Source organism: Platichthys flesus, chromosome 23 (genome assembly GCF_949316205.1).
Source record: "Platichthys flesus chromosome 23, fPlaFle2.1, whole genome shotgun sequence".
NCBI classification, from domain to species: domain Eukaryota; kingdom Metazoa; phylum Chordata; class Actinopteri; order Pleuronectiformes; family Pleuronectidae; genus Platichthys; species Platichthys flesus.
The window spans coordinates 2,143,267-2,169,146 of NC_084967.1; the positions used below are offsets into that span (position 1 = coordinate 2,143,267).

Sequence of the window (25,880 nt, forward strand, 5' to 3'; positions counted from 1 at the left end):
AGACAGAGCCATACAATCAAATCTTCTTTCAAGAAAGCATGTTTATAATGTTAGATGTAGAAACCCCGTTGTCACGTTCAAAGGTTTGCTCCTCACTCGCCAAATACCACAGGTCCGATGTCAAGAGAGGAGAAAAAAAAAAGGAGGAATAAAGTCCAAATGAAAGAAAGCCAGTGTGCTCCAGATTTCATTGAGACCATTAATGATGATCAACAGTGACCCTCATCTCTAAAGTAAGTTTCCTTTGAATTTGTGTCCATTTGTTAACCTAAATTAAGTGAAACTGGCTGGTTCCTCATATTTCAAGATTTGTAGCAAATATACAGGCTATATTCTGAAAGCTCTCATTTCAGCTTGTACAAAAAAAACATATTCCTCTAAGCTTAATAAGTGGACTGTGGCTATGTTGAGTTTCCCCTTGTTCACAGCGCTTACCCTGGCCTCTGTACTCCGCAGTCCACTCAGTTTGCACGTGAGCCGAGCCCTCAGTCAAATGGACAGAGTAGAGGACAGAGAAGAAAGAGTGACCATAGGCGACCTCAAAACTCTCAGCCATTTTTTCTTTTCATTCAGCAAAGGAGCTGCAAAGAAAATAAAAAATATATAACTGTTGTGATGATAGGAAAACCCTTGAAACTCTCTTCTGCTGGGTTTATCTCTACCTTTCAAGGTTCCATTTGGAATATGCACAGCTTCCTCTACCATGGAGGCTGCCCATCTATTCTCCAAGAGTGCACTCAGAAACCAATTGTTTGTGGCCAATTTGTGACTTGGTGTAAACTTCTCTGTGTGCCTTAAATCTCAGAAAATGTTTTTCTTCTTTAATCGCTGCACTAGGGTAAACCTCACTCCCAGCCGTTACTGGCAGCTCTCTCAGTTGAGTGGTCGGTTTTCACTCAGCGGCTGACAACATCTCCCAGCTACACAAGGAGCCTCCTCTTATACGAAGCAGCACTGCACAGCTAAAACAGCTTGAAGATGAACTAGTGTTTAGTTGGGAGGGACACGGACCTTTAGTGGTCCAGATGAAGCAATTAATCACGGCCAACTCTGAGCTGCAGGCGAAGCAAGAGAAAAAAGAGCACATCCCACTGAAACATTCATCTTCATGGTGATTTTTTTCCCCTTTCGGCATCGCTCTCCGGCTGCAAGTTCTTTGTTGTTGTCAAAAGCCAAGTAGCACCATTAGTCCAGGGAAAGTTATAACTCCAACACTTTTATAATGTTGATCGGCTTCAAAACACTACCAGGTAAGGAAAAATTCAGCGTAGCACATAGACCTTACATAATAATCCAATAGGTCTCTTTGGTGGCATGTATGAATCATCATTTCCAAAAAATGATTTTGGCCAAAAACCATGTTTCTTTGAATCGGTTCAATTGATTGGTTGATCCTTTGCGCAACATTGAGTCATAGTCTGTACATGGTGGTTTTCTAGAACACACACTACAAAGAGTACCAGGGTTTTGAGCAAGGAATTGAAGTAGCAAGCCAGTAGGTAATATGAGCCAGCGCTGGGGGGATACGAAGACATGCCCCCCAGGAGACAATTTGGTTAATTTCGTTGACGAAGACGATGACGAAATATATTCGTTAACGACCCTTTTTCCATGACGACAGAGGCGTCAATTGGGTATGGCAAGGTATGGCAGCTGCCACACCTTGGCTCCAGGGGAAAATGTAAATGTTCGTTTTAAAAAAATAAATTTATGGAATTACTCTGTGTCAATTTGTATTGATTATTCTATTATTTAATACATATAAATTAAATACAAATGAAAAGCAGAACAACACAATCGATTTCTCTAGTCTAGATATTATCTTTCCCAATACTTATCGTAACGTATCCCCCCTCCCTATCTTGAAATGTGGTATCTCCTGACGAGAAGCCGCCGGAGGTCAGAGCGGGTCATGTTATCGCGGTTTTTTTTATTTTTCGGCTAAGCTAATTAACTAAAATGAAAAGAAAGCAAAGAACTTTAGAATCTTTTTTTATCAAAAAAAAGGCAGGTGAAGGTGATGGCTCCAATGTTGCCCCAGCAGCAGAGGGAGAAGGACCAGGTAGTGAAGGTGGGATTCAAGCTGTTAACGAGGCTGTTAGCCACTCCAGCACCTGCGCAGGGGATGCAGATATGCATGGAGGCTGAGAACTCGTCCACACCGACTTCTCAAATTGAATCCGAGTCTGAGTCCCCACCAATTTCTCAGATTGAAAGAGCTGGATCAGACGTGGACAGCGATAAGGAAGGTCAAGGCCCGGGTGCAGCAGCAGTAGCAGCCTCTGGGTCAACTGGAGCAGAGAAGAAGGATATTAGTGGATGTAAAACAGACGGACTCAGGCGTCCTCGTTTGACCCACTTCCCAACTAGAAATGGAAGACGCTTTAATGTCAGTGTGTATCAGGAATATGACTGGGTTGAATATTCTGCGCAAGAAGATGCAGTTTATTGCTTTGCATGCCGTCATTTTGGAGGAGCCTCAACTTTAACAGGTGACCGGCATGGACTGCGTGTGTTCATAGACACTGGATACACATGTTGGAAGAACATGAAAAAAAATCTCCGGGATCATCAAGGGAGCAGTAGACACAATTGTGCTGCATTAGCGTGGTCTAACTTTAAGGCTGTGATCAGCGGACATAAGGAATCCATCGCAAGTCGGATTGACGCAAACAGGACAGATGAGGTGCAGGAGAACCGGGCTCACGTCAAATCCTTGTTCAAAATCACGTCATTTCTGGGAAGACAGGCCCTCCCTCTCCGTGGCCACAACGAGAGAGATGAGGATGAAAATAAAGGAAATTTCCTTGAACTTTTGGACGTTATTGCAACAGATGACAGGAACGTGAAAAGCAAACAGGAACGCAGGTATGCGCACTATTCTTCCCCAGAAGCCCAGAATGATATGGTGAGAGTTATTGGGGAAAATATCAGAAGTATAATCATAAATGAAGTAGGAGAAGCACGGTACTTTTCAGTGTTAGTGGATGAAACGAAAGACCTGTCTAAGAAGGAGCAGCTGGCCATTTTGATCCGTTATGTACATGACGGGATTATAAAGGAAAGAGCCATTGGAACCTATCACATGAAGGACCTGACAGCTGAATCCCTGGCCCAGAAAATAATAAAGGAATTATCGAGTTTAGATATTCAGCTGTGTGTTGCACAATGCTACGATGGTGCAAGTGTTATGTGGGGTAATGTGCGTGGAGTGCAGGCTTTAATACGTGAAAAAGTGCCGCATGCAGCGTATATACACTGTCATGCACATAGACTAAATCTTGTGCTTGTGAGCTCGATAACTGAAATACCAGAGATGGCAGAGTTTTTTGGTGTTGTTCAAACACTATATACTTTTATTGCAAATAGCAATACCATACACATGCTTTTCATTGAGGCTCAAAAGAAGTTGGGACACAACAAAATACTGCACTTGGAGCGCACCTGTCCCACTCGGTGGCTGTATTGGTATAGGGCTCTACAGAAGATAAAACTGCGCTACGAGGCTATACTAGCTGTGTTAGATGCCACTATTGACGCTCATGCAGAGGGTTCAACTGAAGCTGCTGGACTTCGGACAAATATGCTGACAGTCACTTTTGTTGTGCGTCTTCATGTCCTAGAAAAAATCTTAAATCTCACTTATGGACTGTCTGAACAGCTTCAGACAAAAGACATTGCAATCATGATGGCTTCCAACCTCATACGGAGTACTAAGGCCCAGCTGGAAAAGATGAGGTCAGATAAAGAGTACCAGGACACACTGAGCAGAGCCAAGGCATTTTCCACAGAGCTCGGCCTCCCAAGCAGCGACACTGCCCCTCTGCGACCAGCAAGAGCACGGAGTGTGTCCAAAGCCTTGGCAGGGTTTATTGTCGGATCATCCAGTGGCCAGAGACAAACAGGAGATGACCAAGAAAAAAGACTATACTTTGAAACACTGGACCGCTTCATCTCTGAGTTAGATCGCCGATTTACAGATAATGATGAGCTACTTAATGCTATCCAGGCATTTGATTGTTCATCTCCCCATTTCATGGATGTAGTTAAAATGGAACAGTTTGCACAACTCTATGATGAACTGATCGACACCACCCTTCTCAGTTCCCAGTGTCACACAGCAAAAGCTTTCCTTGAACTTGAGATGAAGGAGGACGTGGAGGAGGAGAAAAACATAATGCTGGCTTTGACACGACTGAAGACCATGTCTGTCGCTTTTTCAGAGGTCATCAAGCTATTCAAGATCGCAACAACAATTCCTGTATCCACTGCATCCAACGAAAGATTCTTTTCCGTTTTAAAAAGAGTCAAGACTTACCTGCGGACCACCATGAGCGATGACAGGCTCACAAACCTCATGTTGATGGCTGTTGAGCCTGCTGTCGTAAAATCCCTGGACGCAGATGAACTCGTCAATAACTTTGCTGCTTTGAGGACCCGCCGTTATCCACTTGTGGAATAATTAATAAAGTTCATCTCAAAGTAAGATACCCAAACATCTTATTAATATGATTTCTCTTTCTCTTTTCTTCTCCCTCCCTCCCTCTCCTCTCTCCCTCCCTCCCTCCCTCCCTCTCCTCTTTATATTTGGACTTTAACAGTTTACAGCAGTTTACCTGGTATGTTCACGTGATATTGTTGCAATTACATAATGAATGAAGTGAACAGAAAGATTGAAATTGTGTCAGAAAGGCTATTACTGCTGTCTAAACCTGCCGCTTGCTATCCATGGTGCTGAAAACGGATGCGTAACGGCGCATTTGACTGAATTGATTGATTGACGTGCGTAGTTAAGTGTTTGTGTCCATAGTTACTTGCGCTAGCGGGATGTGAGTGAGGCTGCATTTGAAAAAGTTCAAATTTTCCTAACCATACAAAAAAGCTACATAGCAGACTTGTCACTTTTGTTATGATTATTTGCTGGGCATGTATATTGATTGATACTGTAGTTAAGTCATGTGACTAGTAACCTTGCCATACCTTAGCTTTGGCTGAATTGACGCCACTGCATGACGAAGACGAGACGAAGACGTATTGAAAACAAATCTTTGAAAATAAAAACTATGACGAAATCTATTTTAATTTTCGTTGACGAGACGAGACGAGACGAAAATGTTGGTGGTTGACTAAGTCACAATCATTTTTAAAACATCATCTTATCAGGCCGTCATGAAGTATCAGGAGCGGGCGAGTGAGTGTGTCTGTGTGTGTGTGTGTGTGCCCCAGATAGCGCTCTGGTCCGTAGCTCCGCCCCCCGCCTCGCGCACTCGCTCAGAGAGACACAGTGAAAGCAGAGCTCGTTCTCTATGAGCAGCCTCTCAGTGACTGACTGCTTCTTAACTATGGAAACAGTGAAAACACAGAGTTTCTCTGGTCTCAGCTGCTCAGAGATCAGCGCTGCAGCTTCTTGATCAGAGCAGAAGCTGCAGTTGGTTTGTACCGATGTTCAGTTTCTGTGTCCGGCTCCAGTCTGACCTGCTCTCCCTTTTTGTTTTCACATTTAAAACTAAATATATATTTTTAAGCTATCAGGATGCAGCTTTATGTTTTTATAGAAAAGGAGTTTAATTGCCATTAAATGTGACTAAAACTAGACTAAAACTAAGAAGGATAAAAATGACTAAATGTGACTAAAACTAGACTAAAATGGAATTCGTTTTCGTCGACTAAAACTAGACTAAAATGTAATTTGTTTTAGTTGACTAAAACGAGACTAAAACTAAGAAGGATAAAAATGACTAAATGTGACTAAAACTAGACTAAAATGGAATTTGTTTTCTTCGACTAAAACTAGACTAAAACGTAATTTGTTTTAGTCGACTAAAACTAGACTAAAACTAAGAAGGATAAAAATGACTAAATGTGAGTAAAACTAATATGCATTTTTGTCAAAAGACTAAGACTAAATCAAAAATTGCTGCCAAAATTAACACTGCTAGTGATTGAGTTTGTAATTGCCATTTGAATTTTTAACCACACAGAAACTGTGTAGTTACTTCGCCTGGTTAATTGTGTCTGTCAAAATTTGTCTTTGTACATGTGTGTGTACGTCTGTGTGTGTGTGTGTGTGTGTGTGTGTGCGTGCGCCCGTGCTTGCGTGTGGACGCAGCCTCTCCAGGAGGAGACAGAGAATCAGAGAAAATAGATACGGCCGACTATACAATTCAACAGGACATTAGAATTAGAATCACAATAAGGCTGAATAACATAACCAACAGAAATTAAATGAGTACTTGGCTATTTGGCAGACAGCTGCTTGTTGGAAGACCAACGTAAGGACTATATAGAGAAACATGGTAAGCAATGCCTCCAGTGAAAGATGAGGACAAAACCACATTAAACACTACATGTGGAATGTTACTCTTGCAGTCTTGGCTTCATCATCTAACTTCAGTTCCAATATTTCCCCTCAGTCTTCTTCACTAAGATGAGAGGGAAGCTGTCTCTTGACACGATTCTTGAAGCCCTATTTTTGCTTTATTTCAACCAACCATCGCTGTCCATGAGCTCTTCATGCTGATGCAACTCATTAACTGCTCTAAACTGTCTCTTTCGCTATTCCCACTGGGCACTGCAGGGCTTACTTTTTCCCCAAAGATTACATGTGCTCCTCAGTTAAAAAAATTCAGGAGTAAATTAAGAACTTTAAAGGCTCAAAGAAAAGGCAAAGCTAACATTTGCCTTTGGCAGTTCATGTGAAATTGTTTCTGTTCCATGGGCCTTGATCCAGATCTAACTCTTTTAAAATTAGCCACATCTAACTACTGATACCAAGTACTCTAGTTTATATTAAAGGAAACATATTATGCCCATATTGGGGCTAATACTTCTAATTTGGGTTCAAATAAAAAAAAAAAAAAGGTACTATGCTCTAATGTTCAGAAAACACATTTCCTCATACTGCTTCCAACAGGTGTAAGGTTGTCAGCCTCCATCCTGGATTTACCTGGCTTCCAGGGAGTTTGCTATACTAGCTGTCAGGTGCAGGTGTACATGTGGTGCAGAGGTATCGGCCGGACTACTGACAAGGTGTTTCACTTCAAGAGAGGGGTTTTCTGTAGAGGAGAGGAGCTCCCTGTGTTGCAGACTTTGGCCTTTTTAACTTTTTACCTTTTACATACACGAAAACCTTTAACACACTAGACGAAAGGGAAAGCATAATATTTCTCCTTTAAAATGTCGACCATTTTAGTGTTGTTACAGAGTGGAGGTTCTCTCACAAACTGTCTTTGGCTGTGCAGAGACACGCAAACCAACAGTTTGTTTCTTTCAGCGATGACAGTGACGCTCAGAGTCAGAGAAACCTGAGAAACCACAGCTGAACGGTTTCCACACTAATATGTAAATGATTATTACAATTTGTATTTATGGAGACAACATTGGTGCAGTTTAGTGACTACGTCGTAGTTATTGTTGTGTTATTAATCTTTTTGTTATTTCCACACCTCCATAAATACATTTTACTGCTTGATGACATCTATGCACATCATATGGATGAAGGACTTTGACATTATCACAGAGAGAGAGAGAGAGAGAAAAAAGAATTCTCCCACACTGACTTGTTCAGCAAAAACCCTCACATAAGAGTAATGTCTCAATTTACCACCACTGACAGATAAACAGTTAGAATAACACATTCGCCTTTCAATGTGGTCTGATGACAATTGAATAGAAACTTGTTAATTTAATTTCAGTCAATTAACAATAATATTTCATCATTAATAGTAACCCTGCTGTGACTATAGGAGGTGCTTTAACAGGAAAACCCCCTTGTGTCAACCAGTAGTGTGAGCCAAACAGACAGGGAGAGCACGCCGCTGTGATAGTAACAAAGAGGTTTAAAAGGTTTAAATAGTGGAACAATATCAGAAACACTCTGGAGGCCTACAGCTGGGTGTCAGCTGAGCAAGGTGCATTTATCTCGGCAACCCAGTGGGTCAATATCAAGCCTCCTCTGTAAAAATCAATGGCACATGCCTTCGGCAGTGACAGGGCCTCTGTAGGAGACTCATGAGACACAGAGGAAATGTTTCATATGTCACATGTTGCTACGTGTCTCTGATACATCTGCTGAGCTCTGTCAGTGGCACAACGGTAACAACCAGCATATCTACATCTACACTCAAATATCTACATAGAGATACAACCAGCCGATTAATTGTGACTAGTAAATAGAAGCTGAGTCATGGTGTGAATAACCAACAGTCACGTGTATACAACAGTCTGGAGGGGCATTGATGTCATAACTTGTGGCTAAAATCGGATTCTAATTACGCAGATAAATAGCACCGGAAAAGAAAGAAGGCTTAATGTTAAATGAATCAAAGCCAATCAATGGGAAATAATTAATAACCACTTATATCCTCAGTGGATGACGATCAGCAAGCCACCGAATCATTATTTGTTTAGTCAACTGTTGTGATTAGGGATTCCACCATGTGGAAATTCTCCCGCCAGTTAATAAACTTGTGACAGCACCGGTGTTGCCGCTTACGCCGAAGAGTTGAAGAAAAGAAGTGTGTTGGCTTTGTTTGTGCAGACTTACTCTTGTGGTGCATTTAAAGGCAGACAGACTGAGGGCCCGGTCACATTCATGGGAATGTTCCAGGAGCGAACCTTTGCCATCCGTTCTCTTCTAATCTGTGATAGTGAGGGGGAAAATAACAGGCTTGCTTCCGGTAGCAAGACAAATTGCAATGTGGCTTCACATGGAGTTCAAATTTGGTGAACTTTAACCCCCAATATTTGCTTTGCATTCGTGTTTGAGTGACCAGGCCCCTAGAGCAGTGATTCTCAAATGGGGGTATGCGTACCCCTGGGGGTACTTGAAGATACTCCAGGGGGTACTTGAGATTTTTTTTTTATATATTTAAAATTAGCATCCATTCAAAAATCCTTGAAAAATTGTTATTTAACAAATATTCAATAAAATATAAGTGTAAGTTCATGAACTCAATTTTATATTCAGTAGGCTTTTCAATTTAATTATCCTAAAAAAACAGAGTCTCCCCCATACCGATGGTTTGACCCAACCTGGCACACGCCACCTGTCATCACCTGTCATCACCTGCCTTGAAAACTTAAACAATGGAGTCGAATTGAAGTGCAGCAGCAATACTGCTGAAACACGGAGGGACAAGTTCTTAAGAAGGCGAAACCAGAGCAGAGAGCCTTCCCTAAACTTGTGCCTCTTCGGAGGGGCGCTAAAACGTAAAAGTTTTCCGTTGTGAAGTTAATGATTCATAACAAGAAGTCCGAGTCTCTACTGGTACCCTTTCAAAATAAAAGCATGTAATACAAAAGCGGAAATGAAATTGTATGACCTTAAAGCGAGCAAATATTTCACAATAAAATAACAGAAAGACACTTCAATAATATTAACAATAACATAGATTGGGTTATTTACACTTTTTGTTTTTTCTGTGGGGAGAGATTAGCCAACAGTGGCATTAAGCCTCCACATCTTCAAAACATGAAAACATGAAAGTCATGTTGGTAAGCCACCTGAGTTTTTTAAGAGGAAACTTTCTGAATACAGGTCATCTCAAGACACGATGCGAAAAGCCTCCCCGAAGCAAACGGAAACATGCTACCTGTCAGTATTCTTTTCGATCCTTAAAGAAGATATTTTAAGATGATAAATATTAAAAAAATATGTTTGAGCTAATCTTTTATTTAAAACTAAGTTGATGATTTATTTTTTGGGAAGAAGTGTTTAGCTATAATTAAGTTCATGAATTCAGTTTGAGAACATATCTTTATTATGATCCCAAAAGAGGTCACTTTAAGTTGATAATTATTTTGAGGTGCACAAATCTGTATTTATATTGAATTAATAATAAAAGTCTTTAGTTATTTTTATATCTTTTTATTTCCAAATAGTTCAAGAGAGACCACTACAAATGAGCAATGTTATGGACATTGATGGAGTTTTAAATTTGAATGTGTCTAGTTACAAGGCTTAATAAATCACATTACATCTTTCTTTCAACCAAAAATTCTTTGCGCTGGTTAGGGGGTACTCTGCAGAATTTTTTCTTCGAAGGGGGTACGTCACTGAAAAAAGGTTGAGAACCACTGCCCTAGAGAGTAATAGATAAATTCTGGATAATAAAAACTCCATGGACTAAAGCACAAACACGCAGTGAATCATGGTTGTGCTAGGACGGGGTGGCGAGAGAGAGAGTGAGTGAGCACAGAGCAAATAGAGCTGCAAACAGCGCTGCACACATCAAGTTGGAGATCCCTTGTTATTAAGAGAAGTGTGAAAAATGTTTTAGTTCATTATGAAACTGTGGCAGGACATATTAGAATATGGCGGGCCGCCACAGACTAGATAATTACTGGGAACAGTGCAGTGGCAACTTGCCATGGTCTAACTTGTCCCAACACAGTTTATATTGATATAATAAGGCAATGTTATATCCACAAACTAATGCAGCATAAAAGACCTATAGATTGGTGTTATATTTTGTGCCATAGCTTCATGTAAGAGCTCAATTTTGGCTGACATTGGCTGAACAGGAGAAATCCCTCTGTGTTGCTGGTGAGCCATCAGAAGTTCAGTTTACAGGGACCTACATGTCCCCAGACAGAGCTGCTCAGTGACAGAGGAAAAAAGAAATGCTCATCTTGGGTCCCCAAATGATGATTCAACAGTCAGCGGAGGGGGGGCAGCCCCAGTGTTTCCATACATTATTATTATTCTAGGCTGTGAGCAGAGTGATAGTAGCTGCATAATTTATCGTGCTGTTCAGACTATCGAATTGGGACTTTAATTTGTATTTGCTGACAAGTACATAAAGTTTTGCTGGATATGAATGATTCAATCCACAGAAGTGTTGTGACAAAGAGAAAGCGATGCAGCTGATATTTTCCGATCAAAGACTTTCAGAAGGGAAAACACTTTCTCCAGTCGGTTGTGTAAACGACAACTGGTCTTAACGGTTCTCTTGTTAACACAGAGGCTGTATGATGTGCAGCACATCAGCAGAGCTAACAACGTCTCTGTAGCTACGTTTATGAAGCTTTTTGTGACTGTTACAAAATTCAAATCAGACATGTAGCAGGTCTGACCTAGAGAGACCGCTGCTGTGACCTGTATGTACAAGTGACACGAGTCTGACATTCAAAATGGCAGCGGCGTTGTCATGTCTCTCGTTGTGTCTCGTTCAACGGTGTCACATTTAGAGAAGAAATTATCCTGTGCTGGGGAGTGACAGCGAGAGAGGAGGCGGAGGAAATGAGACACCACACAGAAGCCAACAGTAGATAATTAAGTTTATACTGCAAGTGTGTGCGAGCGAAAACAAGAGGGGCATGTGTCATTTAAAAATAAAAACATAGATGTGCATCATTAGAAGTCTACAGTGCAGGGCCTGCGATCAGCACCGGCTGATTGACAGCCCTGTTCCCGCATGAGACGTAAACATGGGGGTAGTAACCAGCCATGAAAACAGCCTGGTAACCAGCCGCTGAGTTCCTCCCACAGGAACGCACGCCCACTGCAGAGCGAGGCTGGAGAGAGAGGAGCCCTTTCACTCAGTGTGAATGTCAGAGGTCATTTCAGCAGCATCTCTTCAGGGCAGTGGACAGTCGCCCCCATTACTTCTACACAATGCACAACAATCGGGAGCGTTACATTTCACTGGCTTTCTCCTGACTAAGTGTACTCTACACAGCACCACACAGGCGCCATTACTCATCCAACATCAGCAGCAATTGACAAAGGGGTAGATATCTACATGCTAACCAGTGAGCTGCGGCACACCCATCATCGAGCTCCATCCATTTTGTGTATTTGACTCAGTTTTGACTGACACTTCGTACCCTAAACAATATTTGTAGTCGAAAAAACATATCAGACAAGTTCTCATAAAAAAAGTCATGGCTTTGCCAAAGCTTTGGTGTTTTCTCTGTACACAGGTCAAGTATGGACTGATATTGAGTGGGAGTGTGTGTATATATGGATTTTGAGAGAAACAACTCCTCCTCGATCCTCTGAGAGATGGAAATACATGATCAGAAATTCCGTCAATTCTTTCTCAAGATTCAAGAAGACTTACTGTATTGTCATTCCCAAACACGACGTACATGGGAGGGAAAGAAACTAAATACTGAGGTCCCGGTTTCTGGTGTGTGGGTGGTGTCTTGTTCTTCACCATCAGTGTCTAAGATGCTCGGAACGACATGAGACACAGCAGCATGTACCAGTAAATGCCAGTAAGAACATCCCATAGAGTGAGACAACGCTCCACCACAGACCAACTTATCCCCTCCATGCAGAGGACATGTCTTGCAACATACCACAAAGGGATGTCCCTACAGCTGGCGAGTAACTCTGCATACCGTGTAGCGTTGTGCCTCGCAGTTTCTCGTCTTTCACAGCGATTGGACAAACGGATGAACGGAGGGACAGGTGAACAGCCAACCGGAAAACGTCGTACCTGCAGAATCAACTGTAACGCAGAGGCATTAATCCAGGAGAGCTGTTTGAATTGTTCCTTCCTTTATATTTTCTGTGCCAAGTTGCATGACCTAGAAAAAGAAACCTATGAGCATATTGTGCTATTTCTGACCCACTTCATTTCACTTTTTAACTCCTACATGATATTTGGAGCAGATGACAGATAATCCCGATATCACAGACACAAAGCCATGAGGTGTGAAGCAAACTGTGGCTCTTCCTCTCGTTATGATGTGAACTGCTGAGTAGGTGCACAGGTCCTTATTGTACCACCTGCAGCCACCACACTGCGCTGGATGCACTCCCAGAACTTCTTCTTCAGTCAAATCCTGCTCTGAGGGTTGTGGCTTAACTTCAGGGTCCAAGCATGTTACATGAAGTCACAAATATTTTTAGTTTTGTTAAAAAAAAGGGACAAAGGGATCCTTAACATTTACCTAATTGGCCAACATGTCCAATTAAAAATACAGCTAAGTTACAAATTTAGTTTTTGAGCATTACTTACACTTTCCAACCATTTACAATCATCAAGTTATAATTTTATTTAGCCTCAATATGATTAAAGCCATTACATTTTAAGTATGAGCATGGAGGAAAACCATTATTTCAAATGGGACCTGTCAGGTTGCTCTATAAATATATGTTCCTGACTTTTTTTTTTGTTATGATTTGGCTCTTAAAATTTAACTGAACTGAAAACCTTTCTATTGTAATTCATTCCTCATTTTGCCATGGATTTTTTTTTTGTTGAGTAAAGCACTTTGTAACCTTGTTAAGATCAGTGCGAAACAAATAAAGCTATTATCATTACTATTATTATTTTAATATAAAAGTGGTATAGGAGCACAACGAAACAAATGCAAATTTCTCTAAAGCCAGAGAACTTTAAACTGTTTCATTTAACTTCCAACAATACCCTTCTTTAAACACAGACCTGTGCCGTTGAACTTCCTCTCATGTGTTGGCTCACTTCCATCCTGTTCCCTACACCGCATCAGGGAACCTCGAACCAGACGCTTGCAAGGTTCCAAAAAGTTCAAGCAGTGTGAAGGCCCATGCTTTTAGTAGTTGTTTTTGCATTTTAGAACAGGGCAAGATACAGCTTTCTTAAGATTTAGGACCGTGGACCCCATGGTAAAGGATTTTCCATCTAAATGAGAAAGGAGGACACTGATCTTTTGCTTGATAGAATTTAAATAAAAATCAAAAATTCTGTGATAATGAATTACCTAAATGTTTCTGATGCAAACAGCCCTCATTTCTGTGGGGACCATTAAGCTTCTATACCTAAACAAACAGCGTCTTGGCAGGCCCCTCAAAAGATGCAAAATGCAATGATTAGTGTCACATCAGGGGATAATCCTGTATGTGAGAAACAGCGGCTGCACTTTGCCTAATTTGATCAAATTGGAACACAACGGTGTTAGTATTTTTCCCGAATGGCCACACTTGGATGGTGGGGTGAAAAGTTTGCGGTCGCAGAGAAGGGTGAGACATGATAATTGTACAAATGGAAGCTCCAACGCACATTTCCAGGCAGCCTGTGGCACTCGTTCATTCGCTCACACAAAGAGATGGGAGCTCGAAAAGAGAAAATCAAACCGTTGCCTACCTCCACATCTCCACAGCCACTGCCTGGGGGGGGGGGGAAGAATGTCACAATGTCAATTTCTGAAGCTACAGACTATTTTCATTATCCATTTTTTCTAATTATTTCTTTACAAGTAGCAGGTTAATTATTCAGAAATGCCCTGAGTAAAAGATGGCTTTCTGCAAATTCCATCCGACATGTTGGACTTAAAATGAACTCACATAATCAATTAATTGGCTGATTTATTCATTGTTTCAGCTCATCATTAATCCATTTTCTGTTGATTGCTGAATTAATCTTTGTTTAAAGTTTAATTTGTTTTAGTCCTAAACACAACAATGAAATGCAGTGACTGTTAACTCTGGGCTCGTCAGCAAGTGCACAGCACAAGTCGGTTAGTTCAAATCAGACTGCATCGCAATCTGCAACACTTCATATAGTACAGCTCTGAGCATGGAAATGGAATAATTAATAAATCCATGCTTCCTAATGACAAATCTACCCTGGCAATGGCAACAGCATCAGAGCAACTCCAAGACCCTAATAAAAAGAAATGTTATGTCCCAGTTCCTTGTTGTCCAGGGTTCCCTTCAGTTCAGTAAAATGCATTGATAGTCCACATGCGGGAGCGGTAATATGCCATGGGGGTGTTTTCCCTCCTCAGTTCAGTGAAGAGACAAATCCAGAGACGGAGCGATTCAGTCATTGGCGGGATCTCCAGCGGAGAGGGGGGGAATTAACTCCCAGAATATCTAAAGTTGTTACATCGTGATGAGTGCATCACCTGGAATGTGACTGCCGGGCCTGAATGGGGAAAATCAATGAGGCCTCATTGATGAGGTAAATCAATTGTTTTCCACCACATGACTATTATGTCACGCAAAATCCAAGTGCCTACTTATCCTTTACTTTACTTCACGACCACACAAGTTCTGATTTGCCACGGCGGGCCGGAGGATTAAACCCAAGCTACCTAGCAGAAGTGCCAAGGTAACATTAGTGTCCGAAGAAGCTAGCCAGCAGCGCTTGTGAGCTAAATTTAGCATCTGTGAAGTGTGTGCAACAGGCAGATCTGTGTTTCTGCCATAGTGGACAGTGTAGCCTCAAGTATACACGGAACATCATTGTGTCTGACTGTTTCCCACTGCTTCTTTCTTCAATTGGTAGTCGTTTGATTGTGTAAAGAAACTACACTTTTGAATGCTTCACACACTACAGCTGACATTGAGAGACATAACTGTGGCATCACAGGCTCATTGCAGTTCCTTAGCTGAGCACTGGTTTGTAAGACTGGGAATTGTGTGGCGCTGGGTCGTACTCTGCCCAAATGAATACTTAACATTGAGCATAGAAGAAATCAACACCCATCGGGGTTACACTATTGAGGACATAAAACTGGCAGTTACTTAGGACTTAGGCTTTGAATACGTTTTTGTGGTAGGACACTGTGCATGATAATTGTCCCATCAGCCTTAAATGCACAGCCTGCAAATTCCTTCCTTTACAGTAAATTGATGGTCTATTTAAATAAACAAATAATAAGTTGGTACTTAACAGTGTATTTAAATAGTTTAATATAACGTTTGTAGTATTTGCTGAGCTGAATCAACATTTGATTTGAGTTTGTGGTGAATCATCAACATGTAAATTGACAGTAAAGAGGACCATGATGCCAGCTGATCAGGGCAGAGCTTGTCTCAAATATACTTATTTTCAACGTCTTGACTGTGACTGTAGCCTTAGACCAAGCTCAACGTCAGCAACTCATTCCAGTGCGATTTATCAAGTATTTCCAGCTACAGATGTATTACGACACTACTGCATGCCCTGCTGCCAGTGTTTCCTTCTGCTGCCACCTGTTGGGAGCCGCTGAGGGGAACGGGGAACATTTCTCCCAACAACCTGCCTGTCAAGAAAAGTAGATGTGGGATATCATGTTTGCCGAGAGCAACAGACAAACTATTATTTTCAATTTGACAAGCCTGTGTTTCTAGTTTATAGAGACATGCATCATTACAGCTGGGCATGACCAAAATATTGAAACAACCACTGAGGCACAGAAATACTTTTTTTCTCTATCCTACAATGAAACAAACAAATACACACCAACCAGCCATATTTGTTTGTTGGATCACTTGTTTGAGCAACTTGTTTTGGCTTAAACCTGCTGCGAGCAGCCTTGTCATCATCAGCATCCTCATCACTACCATCTGACATCAAATGCCTTGCCAAAGAGAGGCAGTTCAGTTGGTGTATTGATTGTTCAAATTTTAATTGCCCACATAGGTTGTTATGAAAGCTAGAATGGGCCATAATAGGAAAATGGTTCCCCAGACATCCTTTGTCTTGTATTGAGGAGAGGGAATGTGCATGTACAACGAGGGTCAGGTTAGAAATACCTGACCAATCAGTAACCATAGACAAGGTAGAACATTTTAAATCCACATTTTATTGCATGTTATAATCTACTCACTACCTTTATAATATTGACCGTGTTATTAATATACAAGTCATTTCAAAAGTAATTTTCAGTTATAATATCTATGATTTTTCTCATGTGGGGAGTGGTAAGGCAGCGTCCTATCTCCTCCTATTAATCTTCCATCACTGAAAAAATACTTAAATAGTTATGACTGATTAAATCACCGTTGTACTGTTGAAGTATTTTGTTTGCCTCAGTTCCTTGGTGCATTATAAGAAAGCGGCCGTTATAAAGTAATGAAACTCAACCAGGTCGATGTTTTTTTTTAGGTTTTGGGGTTGTTTTTTTTCCCCCTTGTCTTTAAGACAAACTGAATCGATGCTGGCCTTTCAGAGGACAATGCCGAATGGACTGTTAAGATGTTGATTCATTAGGAAAAGCGATGGAAGTTGTTAACAAGCTTGTATTAAATTAACCTATGGTACGACTCAAGTTTGTTTGGTCTTAGCAAAATAAAAATTGTGGTCACAAGGACATTTGTAAATTATGTAACAATATTAGGATATATTACATAGAATTCATAATCTGCAGAATTAGTTGGTAAAAACAGTTGTAAGCTCCCCAATGTGTCATTGTTAATATCCCCTGTGTTACTACTGTCTGTGTACAACTGTTGCCTCTCAGCTCCCTCCACTGTTGTGTGCGGCTGCTGAGGAGAAGAAGTGGACAGGGACGAGCATTAGCATACTTATCAAAGACATCAAAGACCGCTTGTCCACATTTCTCCAACACGGACAGACCAACTGCGTCAGCGGGGGAAACTCTGAGGGTTTGACCGAGTCCGCCGCTCATCCTCTGCCCCTCCGTTGGCCACGGAGGTTTATGGGGGATTAAAGGACCGTTATCCCCCTGGTTTCTGCAGGATGGGAGATAAAGCCTCATTCTGCTGCATTACTGCCTGGGCTCTGACTCATGTACACGCGCACACATACATACACATATATATTTATATATGGAGATCGAAGCACAAGGACTTTCTAAGGTTACCATAAGTGAACAGACACAACACAGAGCGGTGCCAGAGCCACAGCGGGAACGGGCGGTGGGAAGCGGCCACAGTGGGACTGGTGAGGTGAGGTCGCTGCCGGCGCTCAGGCGCGAGTATGTGCGGCTTCCACTTTACCTGATGCGGGGAGGCTTCAAACTGCTGCTGGTCCGATGCTCCAGCCAAATAAATCCGCGCTCGCGCCACCCCAGGAGCGGCTCTTTCACGCGGACACCAGCTGCGTGCGGCTCAATAATAGTCGTAGCGGCTCCTCATGCGCAAAACCCAGACGGAGCTCCGCCGCTCACTTCTTCCATGGAGTTGGAGCGCTGTCTTGTTGTTTACGAGCCCCGGCAGTTAGCAGCGGCTACCGGCAGCAACAAGCCGGCCGGGCGCGTCTCCTCCGGGCAGCTTGAGCACTCGAGTCCCTGATGTGTCTGTGGCTGTGTCGCCACGGAGCAGATCCAGCGGGTCTGGATGACTGCGACCAGGAGGCAGGCGACAAGCAGCCCGGGCAGGGTAGGGGGGGGGGGCTCACAGAGGCCTCGGCGGCTGGAGCACGGACTCTCGGTCTGTGCTGCCAGTGGCGCTCAGCTACTCAATACGCGTTAGGAGTGTGCGGGGAAGTGTGCATCGCCTCCGCGGTGGTTTTCCTCCATCGCCCGGGTCCTGCCTGTGTCTGAGAGCTCGGCCTCAACACAGCAGCTCTTTCTTCCTGACAAGCGGCCAATCACGGCGTGGCGCTCGGGGAGGTGGGAGGGAGGAGAACGAGGAGCGGATCGTCACTGGTCCGGAGACTGGAGCGGACTCACCGATGTACCGGGCGTCCGAGGCCGATCCGAGGGTCCGGGAGAGCCGCTACACCTCCCGTTAAACACACCTCAAGGACCGGCGCCCTGTGAGCACAACATCCCCTGAAATGTCAGAGGTATTAATAGTGGACAGGGTTATTACACAAGAGATTAGGCACAGATGTAGGAGTCGCCCCCGAAGCCATTCATTTTAGTTTTATATTAATCAATAAATCAAATTACCACAAAAGGCCCCACACAGTGAACCCGGGGCCTTCGGGGCCACAGAGTTTGGCAGTTGGCCACAGCGCTCAGCTGGATGAGTCCTGGTCCCAAGCAGTTTGAAGGTTAAGCAAAAACTGTGGCTGCATGAAAAAGCACGAAATGACTCAAGATGCGGAGGTGGATGTTGGAGAAAGTTTGTAAATCTTACATAACACACTAAATACACTTTTGACATTATGAGTGTAGTTCCTTAGTGTGAGGACACTGGATCACACACTTTATTTACATTTAATAAATGTAACTTTTTTTTAAATAACACAAGGAGCTCTAAACAGCTCCTTCAGCCACCGGCTGATTCATCCCCGGTGTGTGAGGGAGAGGTACCGCAGGTCCTTCCTTCCTGCTGCTTTCAGACTGTACAACCAGCTGTGATCCCATTGAATCACAACACATTTCGTGAAATTTGTGCAATTCATTTAATTATTTAATTATTTAATTGTATTATTTAGTTGTTCTACTACTTATTATTTATTTACTTGTTGACTATTATACTTTTTTGCTCATTGTTGTTTTTGTTTCTTAAATATGTTGTTTTTCTTTTGCTCTTGTTGCATTGTGCTTGCGCTGCTGTTGTAAACCCTCAAATTTCCCCAATGTGGGACTATTAAAGGATTCTGATTCTGAAGAATCACATATAGGGGCAAAAAATAAGTTTTTTGTAAAATTGGACACAAATTTCTTAATCATGTTTTAGTAGATTTATTCTCGACAATGTTGTTATTACAGAAATCCCTGACTGTATTAAATCAAAAATCAGAATTGCAGGTCAATTTTTGAATCAAACATTAATTAGAGTAAACATAAAGTTGTATCAATGCTAATTTGAAGCTGTATGATCGTAAGATTGTTTTTTTTTTTGTATATTTACCAACAAAATAAATTGAGCATTACATAAACTGCGAAATTGATGGTGTGAATGTTTTTCTCTAAATCTGAAAGGATTGTCATGAAAGACTTTGAGCTTCTCCCAATAGTGCATTTTATGTTGTTTGTCACTTTGGCACACCAAACTTTCCACAAATGTACATTTACTGTGGCTTTGAAAATGTCATCAAACACTATATATGCTTTTTAAATGCATGCTCACATTTCCCATTTTTGTGACTGCCAAAAAAAATCTGTAAATTGTAAATTAATGCTACAGCTGTGTGAGTGGACATACTGAAACTCAATGTGTTATTAAGAAAACATTATTTTAGAGCAGAGCATTTGTCAAAAGTATGTGATGTGAGTCTGATGTGATGGTTGATTTCGTTAAACAAATTAGTATCATAACTCAGGCCTTGACATTTTGAACGTTTCAGTTGACTCTAATGTACACTATTATCAATTAACCCTACATTCGTGGGATAAATGTCACAGCATTACAGAAGAGGCAGGTCCATGGGTGAGTCAAAGGATCGCAGATTGCTCCGAAATGTCTGTAGTAACACCAGCAACCAGCTCAGAGAGTGTGCACACTGTCTCCTTGTGTTGAGACCTTCAAATTAAAATTTAAACTCCTCATTGCACCTGATCTTTTAGTTATTACCCAATTATTTCCTTTCAGGCTTTTACAATTCTGCCACCAGCGAGTCTGTCTCAATCTCAATTAATCAGTTCTACCCAGTACTGTATAATCTGTACAATGTATAGTTGGGGCTTGTCCTTCCGACGAGGTTACGATAAACTTTCTAAAAAAAACTTTAACACTGTAGCTTAGTTTATTTGCTCCCTCAAGCACATGAGCATCCAGGCAGTGCACCCCTGTCTCCCTCTCCCCTTTCTCGCTCCTTCCTGTCCTCTCTTTTCATCTCTCTCTCTCCCCTGTAGTTTTGTGCTTTTTCATCTCCCTCCTCTCTCCTTCTGTTCTCTGTTAGGCTCCCTTTTGGAGCTGCACAGTCTGGAGTCTGACGGTAAGCCTCCTACTGGCCCCGTGTTCCGGCTCAACACCCACTGCTGCTGTTTCTTCTTATTATTCTCAAGATTTGTTAGAAATGCACAACTTTTCTACCTTCTCCTTTTGTGTCATGTATGTTCTCTATTTGTTGTGTGAGAGAGCGAGAGAGAGAGAGAGAGAGAGACAAAGAGAGAGAGAGAGAACGAGAGAGAGAGATCCAGTTCCGCCGAGCACCAGACCTGCTTCCGCTAATCAGCTACTCACCATGAGCAGCAGTATAAAGGCTCAGTCATTCCATCCAGACTTTGTCAGATCATCCAGTCCCTCTCTGTGGTAATTCTGCAGCAATCCCCCTCAATCTGTTCTTCTAAATTAATAACATGTTTATTTTAGTTTTCATTTGACCTTTTAGCAAAGTAGAATGAAGGCATACACAAAGTTGGGCACCCTTTAAAAAGATGTCACCTTACATAACAAGGTAAAGCAAATTTGTGGTAGTGGACTGAAATTAAAACAGGCCTAACCATGTCAACCCTAGTCGTCTATATGGAAATGTAATGTGCCTCACAACTTTTCAACATTTGAACCACAAGGCAAAGAAGTTCAATGAATTATATTAGTGGTCACTGTGCATTCTCCCTGCCCTTTCAAAAACATTTTGTTATCCATAGTGTAAATATGAGGTATGGACAGTATGGAGGCTACAGCAGTGACTTGGTTGTGATTTGATGCCTTACATGAGGCGCTTGGGGAAAGGCCTCCCACCCCTGTTGCCTTTAGATGTAAAGAAAAGGCAGAGAGAAGGGCAGAAGTGCTCAGTGCATGATGAGAGTTCCCCCAGCCATGTAGACCTATAGCAGTATATTTAAGGGATGGTTCAGGACTCACCTGATCCAGTCCTAACTATAGGCTTTATCAAAAAGGAGCGTTTTAAGATTAGCCTTAAATGTAGAGACAGTGTGCCTACAGAACCTAGAATGGGAGCTAGTTCCACAGGAGAGGAGCCAAAGCTCTAGCTCCCCTAAGTCAATCACATTTTAATAGCACCAATTTATAACATTATGCTATTTCAAGGTATTTTAATGAGTAAGATGGAGACCTTAAAATTATAGAGAAACCCAACAGTTCCACAATGAGCAAACACTTTCACAACTGTGGAGACAAAAAAAACTCCCTCATTAACTGGAAGAAACTTTGAGCAGAACCAGACTCAACGTAGGCGGCCATCTGCTTCAACTGGTTTGGGGTGAGCGGAGAAAAACGGGGGTGCAAGGAGTAGGTGGGTGGGAAAGAGGGGAGAGAGGAGGAGAGTGTAGAACAGCAGTGTAGAACACAAATTCTTGAATAAACGACTTACAGAAAACTTTGACTATAAATATTCTTGCACAGGTGGAGGCATTGCATCCTCTTCATGCATCAGTTCCTCAACAATGATGCAGTCTTTAGTGAGTGGTGCACACACTGCAATGGCATGAGGAGCAAAGGTGTGATCCACTTCCAGAGCTTGAAAGAAAATTCATTGCCACTCTATTTTCATCATAACAAGGCCCCTTCTATAATGGATCCATGTCTGGACTGGTGAGAGTTGATGCCCACCCTCATCCATCCCGACACTGGTTCCTGATTCAGGGTATTGAAAGTGACTGGTGCAGTCAGACACAGGTATCCCCCATCCCCCACGTTGAAGCGACCCCCTGATAACAGCGCCGGACAAATCCTGGATTGGACTGAACCATGGTAGCCGACAAATATATCCAGAAATGTTCCAGTGTTGCAGGTCACCTGAGGCTGGATGCAGCGGAAGAGTTTCCAGTTCAGGTAATCTTGTGCATGTGGCGAGCGGGGAGCCTAAACACAGAAGTGGCATTAAAGGCTCCTACATGGTACAGCTGAGAGCTTTTTGCTGTAGTATATCTGAAGGCATTTTGCTTTCCAACTGTTCCTGTTTGGGAAAGTGGACCATGTCATCTTGGAGACACAGGATTGCGTCTACATCAGATGAACAATGTCAACATGGAAGACAACTGTGTAAGGCAGTTCATGTACCAGCCTGTACAAGGACCACCAGGTCTTCTCCTTCCCGAGAAAAGCCATGACTGCCTCGAAAGATGGATTTGATAGGCTGTGGTCAAACTGCTTTTGCTTGACATAATAAATCGGTGTAAATATTGTAAATAATGTGTAAATACACGTTGTGTTTATAGTGGGTACAATGTGTACCCAACGTGTAAACATACTGTCTTATCAACATAATGATGCATTATATATGCAGGAAAACTCATATCTGTATCTTCTTATCTCTTGTGAGAACAATGTGAAGAGCGTGCTCAGTCGTACCCTCCTCCTGTGTACGTCACTTTGATTCAGCTATAAGTTGAGCCACACAGCAGCGGCAGGCTGCAGATCTCCCATAATGCTCTGCAACTGTAATACTCCCCATAGGCCACTAATTGAAAATAGGCTCATCAGGATGTAAACTAATCAGCAGGGTAGAGAGGTTGTTGCCCATTCACTAAGTGCAGTTGTGCTAAGCTCTTGATAACCTGGTGGTAATATGTTTAAGGAATCAACTATTTTTTCGTATTGCTATTTATATTTCTAATACCATCACAAATTAACATGAGCCATGATTACCATCACAGTCAAGTCAACTCTCTAAATGTGTGAACTGAGTGGCATTGTGGTTCTTATGCATATAGGCGAATAATCATTGGTAGAAGAGGTATTCTGATTCTTGACTTTCATAGGTGTTTTCACAGTCTAAAAATACTCTACAAGCAAAGGTCCTGCATGTAAAATCATAGTGAAGTAAAATTGCATAAGCAGAAAAACATTTTAGGATTATCCCTTTGTTTGCTTTTTGTTTGCTGCCCCCTCGTCCCTGTTTCCTGCTCTTTGCCTGTCCTCATTTGGTCCCCGATCCTGACTGTGTATGCTGCTGGATGGGTGTCATTTCTGGATTCTTGCTCTCCCACCAATCAATTTAAACTCCCAAAGGTTCCCACAATGAGCAGCACTGTAGCGAATGTGGAGAGAGAAAACTCCCCCATTAACTCGAAGAAAACCTCTAGCAGGACCATACTCAGTGTGGGCGGCCATCTGCCTCGACCGGTTTGGTTGAGCCAAGAAAAATGGGGGAGAGGTAGAGAGATGGGTGGAAAAGAAGGGGGAGAAGAGGGAGAGATGGCGGGGAGGGGGAGGTGAGGGGGAGAGAGAGACCAATTGCTTCCTGGTTGTCTTAAAAGTAAAAGTGCAACGTTCGTTTGAGTTTTTATTTTGAAAAGTTTTGAGCTTGGGTATGAAAATTGTGTAATTTGCTTGACGTACCTCTGAAATAGTTGAGATGGAATGTAGGAAAAAATGACACCATTCATCAGTCAGAGTTATTGGGGAGGAGGGGCTCACTCACGATTTTTTCGATCCTTTTCTTTTAAGAGTAGGGCACAATGCACGGCTAACTGCTGGTTAAAAATATCATATTTGGTGTTTGGAAACATAAATGACGTAACGTTCATTATTTTTTGTATAGCAATTTGTAAAAAAATGTAACACTTTAGTTTGAGACTTAATCTCAGAAGCTTGCCAAACTGGTCAGAAAAGGTGGATGTGTTTGGAAAATTGAATGAGCTAAACTCCAACACAGCAGCTTTTGGGTAGAATTCATCAATAAAAGCAATGCCACGGAGTGACAACAAAAACAACATACCTGGACGGACAATACCTGGATCTGTTCCACACTGTCAAAGGGCCTACACCTGTCTTAGTGCCACTGAGCAAGGCACCTTACTCCCTTAACACACGCTCCCTGGGGTGCCGTGCATGGCTGCCCACTGCTCTGTGTGTCCTCCTGTGTACACCAGATGGGTCATAACAGAAAACAAATTTACCCCCTTGCATGTCGTGTGTGTGTGGATGTGTGTGTGTGGGACCAATAAAGTGTATCTGTATCTCAGGGGTTACATTGCAATTCTTCTTCTTCTTCTTCTTCTTCTTCTTCTTCTTCTTGTTGAAGCAGAGTGGAATATTAGCCTATCAGAAATGTAATTTGAAGCAGAGTCAAGAAAAAATCTCCACTGCTTTTTAAATACAGTAATATTTTTAATTAATTACTCAGTCATTGAGCGACAAACACTTGTGTTTAAGGATTCTCCTCCAGCAAGAAGGAAAAAATTATTGCAATGCACTTATCTTCAGAATTACTCGTTGGCAAAGTTTCCCTTATCACATCTATTGTGTTCAATATGCAAAACAGTCAGCGGAGAGTTTTTATTTGCAGACAGTGCATGTTAGGAAGGCCGCTAATATATTTGTTTTGCTTCTTTAAAAACTCAATTCAATTAGTTAAGTCAAGCTTGAATAATTCATGCTCAAAGGTTCTGAGGTAATGAGAATAACAAGAGTTGATTCCATTAAATCCCTGAATGTCTGGCAACAAATTCATGAGAGAGAATCTAGCAGGATAATGTGGGTGACTGTAAAACAATTTGATTATCACAGATTCAAATGAATAGATAAAGCGTATATTTTTCTGAAATGTCCTTAGTATCAACAAATCCCACAAAAAGACAAAAAACAGCAACATGATGACGTCACTGTCAACACTTGCTTACCTCACTCTTCTGTTCCTGGTTAACATACATCTTTAATCATAGCTCTGTAAGTTTGCTTAAAAAAAATATTATTTTCTAAGGCAAAGGAATCCTGAAGTTTATTTTTACTCTGGTTTTATTAGGGTATTTGTTGGGGACTATTTTCAGTGCCTTACTGACTCGGGGCACCAGCCAAGTATAGATATGGAATTGAGTCAAAGGAACAAATCATCCAGTGCAACTGTGTGGCTCATTGATATGGTGTAAATAGATTGTGGACATCAATGAAGATCAATGAACCACAGAGAAAATAAGGCTTTGGATACACAGTAGTTGTTTTAGGATGTGTTTATGTTCTGGTTTGGCTCTGCACATGGGTTTTAGTAAACAAGAAATGTAGAATATCCCTTTCAACATTAAATGCAAGTTATAGATTAAACATATTGACAGTTCCATCCAAATAAACCCCCACAGTATGAGTAAACACATAAATTGATTTGATTATTTTACACCAACCAAAGACTTTCGCTTGAGTTTGAGAACTCACTGCCTCAGAGGCACTTTGGTTAATCACTTGTTCTGCAGCTCAGAGGAACTTGATGGTCAAATGTTATTTCATTTTACTTCTTGATGTTGTCTGTGTCTCGAGGGGCTAGTTCACCAGTTTAAAACATCCTGTTAGATTCTTTGAAAGGAAGTCAAACATAATCCCCCTGAAGTTTATTGAAGTGCGAACCAGGCGGGTTGAGCCGGCGCCAGCCTTCCAGCTTTGATGGCTAACATCTGAACCACATTCTGTTATTTGGGTTTTC

The 25,880-nt window shown here is 41.9% G+C and overlaps 1 protein-coding gene across 1 annotated transcript in view; it reads right to left on the reverse strand.

The window, feature by feature from the left end:
* large1 (LARGE xylosyl- and glucuronyltransferase 1) overlaps window positions 1–19,264 on the reverse strand; it is a 104,815-nt gene extending 85,551 nt beyond the window's left edge. Inside the window, exon 1 of the mRNA XM_062383149.1 lies at window positions 17,663–19,264. The gene's annotated coding sequence lies outside the window, so the exon portion shown is untranslated. The remainder of the gene's footprint in view (window positions 1–17,662) is intronic.
* Between the last annotated feature and the right edge of the window lie 6,616 nt (window positions 19,265–25,880).